This window comes from Schistocerca americana, chromosome X (genome assembly GCF_021461395.2).
Source record: "Schistocerca americana isolate TAMUIC-IGC-003095 chromosome X, iqSchAmer2.1, whole genome shotgun sequence".
Taxonomy (NCBI): domain Eukaryota; kingdom Metazoa; phylum Arthropoda; class Insecta; order Orthoptera; family Acrididae; genus Schistocerca; species Schistocerca americana.
Genome location: NC_060130.1, coordinates 95,754,475 through 95,762,165, shown reverse-complemented (window position 1 = coordinate 95,762,165; position 7,691 = coordinate 95,754,475). Strand labels below are relative to the sequence as shown.

The 7,691-nt window shown below is 39.5% G+C and overlaps 1 non-coding gene across 1 annotated transcript; it reads right to left on the bottom strand.

Moving 5' to 3' along the window:
• Nucleotides 1-4,261: 4,261 nt before the first annotated feature.
• On the bottom strand, nt 4,262-4,336 carry Trnas-cga. Its single transcript has one exon. It is a non-coding gene; the product is annotated as a tRNA-Ser (tRNA).
• Between the last annotated feature and the right edge of the window lie 3,355 nt (nt 4,337-7,691).

Sequence of the window (7,691 nt, the reverse complement as noted above, 5' to 3'; positions counted from 1 at the left end):
CGTTGTGATAGTTCTCTGCCTAGTCAGTGACGACTGTAGGACTAGACAGCCTTCTAACTGATAGAACAGTACTGTCGGGACGTAATGGGATTTCGAGACAATCTGTGATTTGCCGGGGGACATCTCCTACTCGTCAGAAACATGTGGATTCAGTTATATAACAAAGACTGGAAGATTCGTGAGAATATGGCATGTAAGCTATGCTCTGGGAAAGGCGAGCTGAGAGTTGAGCTCCGTATCGCTGTAAGTGTTGTGAGCGAACGTGTTACTATTTCTCACATACATCTCGCAAAGTGACAGCCATGAGAAAATTAGTGGTTATTGCAAGGGTTTTTACCAAGAGACGATCAGCAGCGTAAGTTACATCTTTCGTTTTCTCGATAAATACGAGACAACAGTACTTCGTGCGTTTCGTGTGCCTGTAAATGAGTGGACTGACGTAATAGGTAGACTAAATTTACATTTACAGCAGATGCGCTCGTATTAAGGACTCTGAGGCGGAGCCGCCCCTTAATATACATTTAAAAAATTCTCAGTAATGTGTTATAGAATTTAAATTATCACAACGAATTTCGCATATTTCTCACGTGGATTTAATTGATGGCGGTCAATATTTTTGCAGCTGTTAGTATGTGATATCAAGCGATGTTGTTCGAACAGGTACTAGGTAGTCGTAAGGCTGCACCTTGAAATGCCGCTGAGGTCTGTGTAGCAGAGATTTGGGGCCGCGGCATCGTTGGCGTACAGCACTTACGTGAGTGCCGAAGGCTCTGGTGTTTCTGTCTACTACCAACACGCACACAATTTTCACGTTCCACTGCTTACATCAAAAGCAGGCCCAGATCTGGGTGGGGGGGGGGGGGGGGGGGGCTCAAAATCTAGTATCTGCCCCGGGCGGCAATTTCAGGGGGTGCCAGATTCATATTTTTGAAGAAGAAAAACCTCGTTTCACAAAGCTTTCAGCATCCAGGTTTATGAACATTTTTGAACGCATTCTAAGTGGATTTCTGAACGAATCATAAGTTTGTGAATGTTTTCCACAATAGTGCTATCACGAAAGATTTCATTCTCACGGAATAAATTGCATTACAACACAGCGATTCTATCAAAACTGTTTCTGCTAGTAATAATTAATTACATATAAGTTTACAGGATAATTAGCTAAGAACAAATTATTTTATATAAAGTAATTCAGTGAATATTTTAATTTAAATTAATTTTCAAATTTATTGCTATCGTCCATAACAAACACAGTGAGTCAATAAGAATGTTAAATACAACATTAATATTGCCTCTTGTCATCGTTAATGGAGATATGACTGAGATATTATATTATTCTGAATCTGAGATCTTGATCCAGCTGTGCCTAATATTATATAAAAACTGTGTCACCAGGTCTTATCAGAGGAGAAGATGCAATTCATGAAGCATGCACTTCTTTCTCGTATCTCAGCCACTGCAGAGATTGGGAGAGTTATTCCAAAAGGAGACGACACACCAAGGCCAAGAAGATGAAGACGTTAAAGTCAAAGAAAACAGTGTATTTATCAAAAAGGAGAGTGGAGATGTTCGAGAATAAGAACAAGAAGAAGAAGCTGAAGCAGAAGAGGATGATTACGATGAGGGAGATGGAGTTTACTATTGGAAAATATTGTGCAACGAATAACCAGCACATATCCATTTTGTTCACTGGAAAATTGCTCTCCCAAATAAATTGATGGAGCGATTAGTTTTCTTGCCGGCTCTAAAAGTGGTTGGCAATAATTCACATGATAATGAAATATCTATCGAAGAGGAATTTAAAAAAGTATGGATTTTTGCTTGAAGTTCACAATTTGCCATTGAAAATAATAAAATGAAAGACTCAGTTGCAGAATGGGAAGTTGTGCATGAGAACATTTAGTCAGTTCAAAGCCATCCACAAAATGTACATTTCGCAAATTCAAAAGATTTAGAAACAGTCCACATAATTACTGTGTGTGTTTTCAGATGTAAAATTGGGTTCTTTGGATCCTGGAGAGATCGTACTTCATTTCAAAGGAGAGAGTAATTTACTGAGAAGGCAGGATTTTAGGTGCTTGCGTATTTTTGACGCTGGAAATACTGTAAGTTGTATCACAATGTCATATTTGTTGCTGTTACTGATGTTTCAGTGTAATGATGAGGGAGAACCGTAGGTGCTTACATATTTTTCATTAAGGAAATACTGTCAGTAACACCGTTGTGGAAATTTTTTGCTGTTCTGATGATGTAGTACACTGATAAGACAGAATTTTAGGTGCTTATGTATTTTGGTAAATGACACAGATATGTGTAAGCCCAAAAGTGAGATGGTTGGTATAGTATTTGACATAAACCTTTCTTAGTAATATATGAAGTAGAAACAAAGATGGAATTTACTAATGAGGCAGAGTGTTCGGTCTTTACATATCTTTTTGACATCGAGAATCCTGATAGAGAGAACACATTTCAACACAGCGCAAAATTATATATATATATATATATATATATATATATATATATATATATATATATATATGTGTGTGTGTGTGTGTGTGTGTGTGTGTGTGTGTGTGTGTGTCTTTACTGTAGTATAATTGGACACTTCTGAATACGGCTGACTTTAGCAAAGAAATATACGGCATTGTCATTGGGTGTAAAATTTTTTCTGCCTCTACCATCTCGCATTTTTAAACGCTTTGATTGGCTGAAAAATTTAAATATTTTCCCACCACTGCCATCATTGTATTTTTATAAATTTCCTACCAACCTGACATCATTGAAAAGAGGGTGTGGCATCATCAAGATGACATCTATATATATAAAACAAAGTCGGGTTTGTTATAACACTTATAACTCGAGATCTGCTGGACCAATTTTCATGGTTTTTGATTTGTTGGATTTGTCTCCGCCCCGAATAGCAGAATACATCTTAAAATAATGAAAAATTGACGAATAAAAATTTTCATTGTTTTTGATTTTTTGGATTTGTCTCCGTCCCGAATAGCAGAATACATCTTAAAAATAATGAAAAATTGACGAATACTTGAAAAATGCGTTATTTTCCCTAAAAGTTCTTTAGTTTCGGAGCTGTCAAATTTTTTTGTCAAAATCTGTAAGTAATGATTGACATTTATGCATGCGTTCATAAACTATTTAAAATGGATGAATAAACTATTATGTGTATTTTTTAAAAAAAAAGATTGAAAAATATTACGCGTGCGTTCAGAAATGTGTAATGAATACTTAATCATTTCAATAAATGCTCATTTGTTTATTACATGTCAAACATTTGTTGTCCAATCCTGTCAAATACTGTAACAACTATTTATGTGTGCGTTCAGAAATTTATTTTGTGTAAAATGTCTCGAAAGTTCAGGTAGGTACTGTTATATTTGTTTGTTTTAGACATTAATTTGTGTAAATTATTTATTAAATTAATTAAAGATTTATTCTACAGGTTAACAAAAGTGTAAATGTCTTTTCATAGGTTGTCTATGATTTTTCTTGATAAGCTATTGTCTATGTCTCGATTGTTTTATGTGGTTTTGTGCGAGTGCATATTCAGTATTATTATTAATAAAAATGCCGCGTCCTAGAAGATCTAATCTTTCCCAGCGGAGCCGTAATGCAATTAGGCAACGGAATATCGCGAGTCAATTATCTGACGAAGAACGAGAAATTGCCCGAGAAGAGCGCCGCGTTAGGATGGAGCAAAGAAGGGCCTTAATTCGTGGAGCAAAGAGAGGCAGCCCGTGAAACGGCTAGATTAGAAACGAGAAATCGTCGAGCTTATCGTACAGATGAACAGAGGAATAATCTTCGAAGTGCAAGAAGAAATGGTTCAAGTATTGATTTGAATCGAGCAGCGTTTCGATATGATTGCACCATCGACTACAGCTTGCATCGTTTAGTTTGCATTGGTCCAATGGACGTTGTTTGCCAGCATTGTGGCGCATTGAAGTTTGCTGGTGAAACGCCTGGTTTGTGCTGCCTTAGTGGTAAAGTGACATTGCCATTAGTGGTCCCGCCACCAGAGCCATTGCGTTCCCTGCTTTATGGCGAAACACTAGAATCACGACATTTTCTAGCGAACACTCAAAAATACAATGGCTGTTTCCAAATGACTTCATTTGGGGCGGAAATTATCGAAGAACACGGATATAATCCGACATTTAAGGTAATTTACGTTAAAAACTTTATTTTCTATGATTGTAAAAAAAAATTTGGAATGTAAAACTTCCTGGCAGATTAAAACTGTATGCCCGACCGAGGCTCGAACTCGGGACCTTTGCCTTTCGCGGGCAAGTGCTCTACCAACTGAGCTACCGAAGCACGACTCACGGCCGGAACTCACAGCTTTACTTCTGCCAGTACCTCGTCTCCTACCTTCCAAACTTTACAGAACCTCTCCTGCGAACCTAGCAGAACTAGCACTCCTGAAAGAAAGGATATTGCGGAGACATGGCTTAGCCACAGCCTGGGGGATGTTTCCAGAATGAGATTTTCACTCTGCAGCGGAGTGTGCGCTGATATGAAACTTCCTGGCAGATTAAAACTGTATGCCCGACCAAGACTCGAACTCGGGACCTTTGCCTTTCGCGGGCAAGTGCTCTACCAACTGAGCTACCGAAGCACGACTCACGCCCGGAACTCACAGCTTTACTTCTGCCAGTACCTCGTCTCCTACCTTCCAAACTTTACAGAAGCTCTCCTGCGAACCTGCAGAACTAGCACTCCTGAAAGAAAGGATATTGCGGAGACATGGCTCAGCCACAGCCTGGGGGATGTTTCCAGAATACAGAAGCTCTCCTCGCAGGAGAGCTTCTGTAAAGTTTGGAAGGTAGGAGACGAGGTACTAGCAGAAGTAAAGCTGTGGTTTCCGGGCGTGAGTCGTGCTTCGGTAGTTCAGTTGGTAGAGCACTTGCCCGCGAAAGACAAAGGTCCCGAGTTCGAGTCTCGGTCGGGCGTACAGTTTTAATCTGCCAGGAAGTTTCATATCAGCGCACACTCCGCTGCAGAGTGAAAATCTCATTCTGGAATTTGGAATGTAGTTTGTTAGATTTCTGTATTTGTCTCTAAAATAAAAATGGTATGTTATTATTTGAAAAAAAAAGTGTTTGTAAATCTAACTATAACTATGGCTTTGAATTTACAGATTCAAGGCCAGCTTTGCCATCGCATTGGATCATTGCAACCTATTGAAGGTGCACAGCACAAATTCTTGCAAATATACTTCATGGGCAATATGGAAGAACAACTTGACCGGTGTCAAGGGATCAACACAGCTACGAAAAGAGCAATTCTCCAAGATTTGCAGCAAATGCTTCATGAACATCATGCATTGGTCAGGCTGTTCAAGACTGCTTTAGAGCGCATGCCAAGTGATGACTATAAAGTTGTAATCACAGCAGATAAAAGACCAGCTGGAACACATGAACGCACATTTAATGCTTCAACAATCGATGAAGTGGCAATCCTGATTGTTGGTGAAAACTTGGAAACACGTGATATTGTGCTTACACGACGCTATACTGGGCAACTACAAAGAATATATGAAACACACCGTTCATATGACGCGTTACAATACCCGCTGATGTTTTGGCAAGGAGACGATGGATATCACTTTAATATCAAAATGATTAATCCATTGAATGGTAAGATCAATATCATTGTTTTCATTTTAACTTAATATACATTTTATTCTGTTTGCTTTTGGTACACAAAAAAAGTTGTCACTCCTAATTTAGTAGAGAGTAGCTGTAAGAGTCGTTAACCTATTAGGGGTTCTAAAATACAATTTTTACTGTATTTGTTTCAGGTGAGGAAACTACCAAGAAGGTTAGTTCAATTAATTATTACGCATATCGTTTGATGATTCGTGAAAATTCTGACAATTATTTGTTGCGATTTCGTCGACTGCTTCAACAATACTGCGTTGACATGTACGTTAAAATCGAAACGGAGCGCCTGACTTTCATCCGGTTGAATCAAGCTAAATTGCGTTCGGAAGAGTATATTCATTTACGCGATGCAATAAGCACAGAAGGAGATTCAGAAAATGTTGGTCGATTGACTATTTTACCAGCGACATACACAGGTAGCCCGCGTCATATGCATGAACATGCGCAAGATGCAATGACATATGTTCGTCATTATGGTCGGCCAGATCTATTCATTACATTTACATGTAATCCGAAATGGATGGAAATTATTCAATTGCTGCTTCCCGGACAAACATCAAGTGATCGACACGACATCACCGCACGGGTTTTCAAGCAAAAAATTCGGTCACTAATAAATTACATTCTTAAGCAACACGTCTTTGGGATTACTCGATGCTGGATGTATTCAGTCGAATGGCAAAAACGAGGCCTACCGCATGCTCACATTCTAATTTGGTTAGTAGACAGAATTCGGCCAGATCAAATAGATGACATCATATGTGCGGATATTCCTGCTCCTGAAACCGATCCAGACCTACATGATGTTGTAATCACGAATATGATTCATGGACCATGTGGCACTATCAACCGCCAATCACCGTGCATGGTCGACGGCAAGTGTTCCAAACGGTATCCGCGAAAATTCACGGCAGAGACCATTACAGGCAACGATGGTTATCCATTGTATCGGCGTCGATCGCCCGATGATAATGGTAGAACTATCAGAACTAAAGTGAAAGGAAACGATTTCATAGTTGACAACAGTTGGATTGTTCCATATTCGGTCAAATCTATTAAATACATTTGCAAATATGTCACGAAAGGGAGCGACATGGCGGTTTTTGGTATCCAAACATCCAATATCAACGATGAAATCACGCGCTATCAAGTTGGTAGATATGTGAACTGCAATGAAGCAATTTGGCGTATATTCTAATTCCTTATTCACGAACGTTATCCCACTGTTGTACATTTGGGGGTGCATCTAGAGAACGGTCAGAGAGTATATTTCACAGCGTCGAATGCTGCTCAACGTGCCGAAACACCTCCAGCGACAACACTGACCAGTTCCTTTGCGATTTGTCAAAACGATCCGTTCGCATGAACGTTGCTTTACTCGGAAATGCCACGTTATTACACTTGGAACGCTACATCGAAGAAATTTCAACGTCGGAAGCAAGGCGATGGAGTACCTGGTCATCCAGATATGCGTTCTGCTGATGCTCTTGGTCGTATTTACACAGTTCATCCGAAGAATGATGAATGTTTCTATTTGCGGTTGTTGCTGGTACATATTCGAGGGCGAACATCATTTGAATCACTACGAACTGTTAATGGTATAGTGTGCCCCACATTTCATGCAGCATGTCAAGAGCTGAATTTGCTTGAAAACAATACTCATTGGGACACGACAATCGCTGAAGCAATTATTTCTGCATCTCCAAGTCAGATACGCACATTATTTGCTATCATCATTTCGACATGCTTCCCATCGAACCCACGTGACCTGTGGAACAAATACAAAGATAACATGTCAGAAGACATTTTATATCGAATTCGTGTCAGCTCAAGAAATCCCGATCTTGAGGCGAACGAGGAGATGCATAACCAGGCTTTGCTCTTGATCGAAGATATGTGTTACCTCTTGTGCGGCAGTTTGTTAGTTAGGTTAGGAATGCCAGCGCCAGATCGCGGAATGAATGACGCATTTAATAGAGAATTGGAACGTGAACGTGAATATGATCC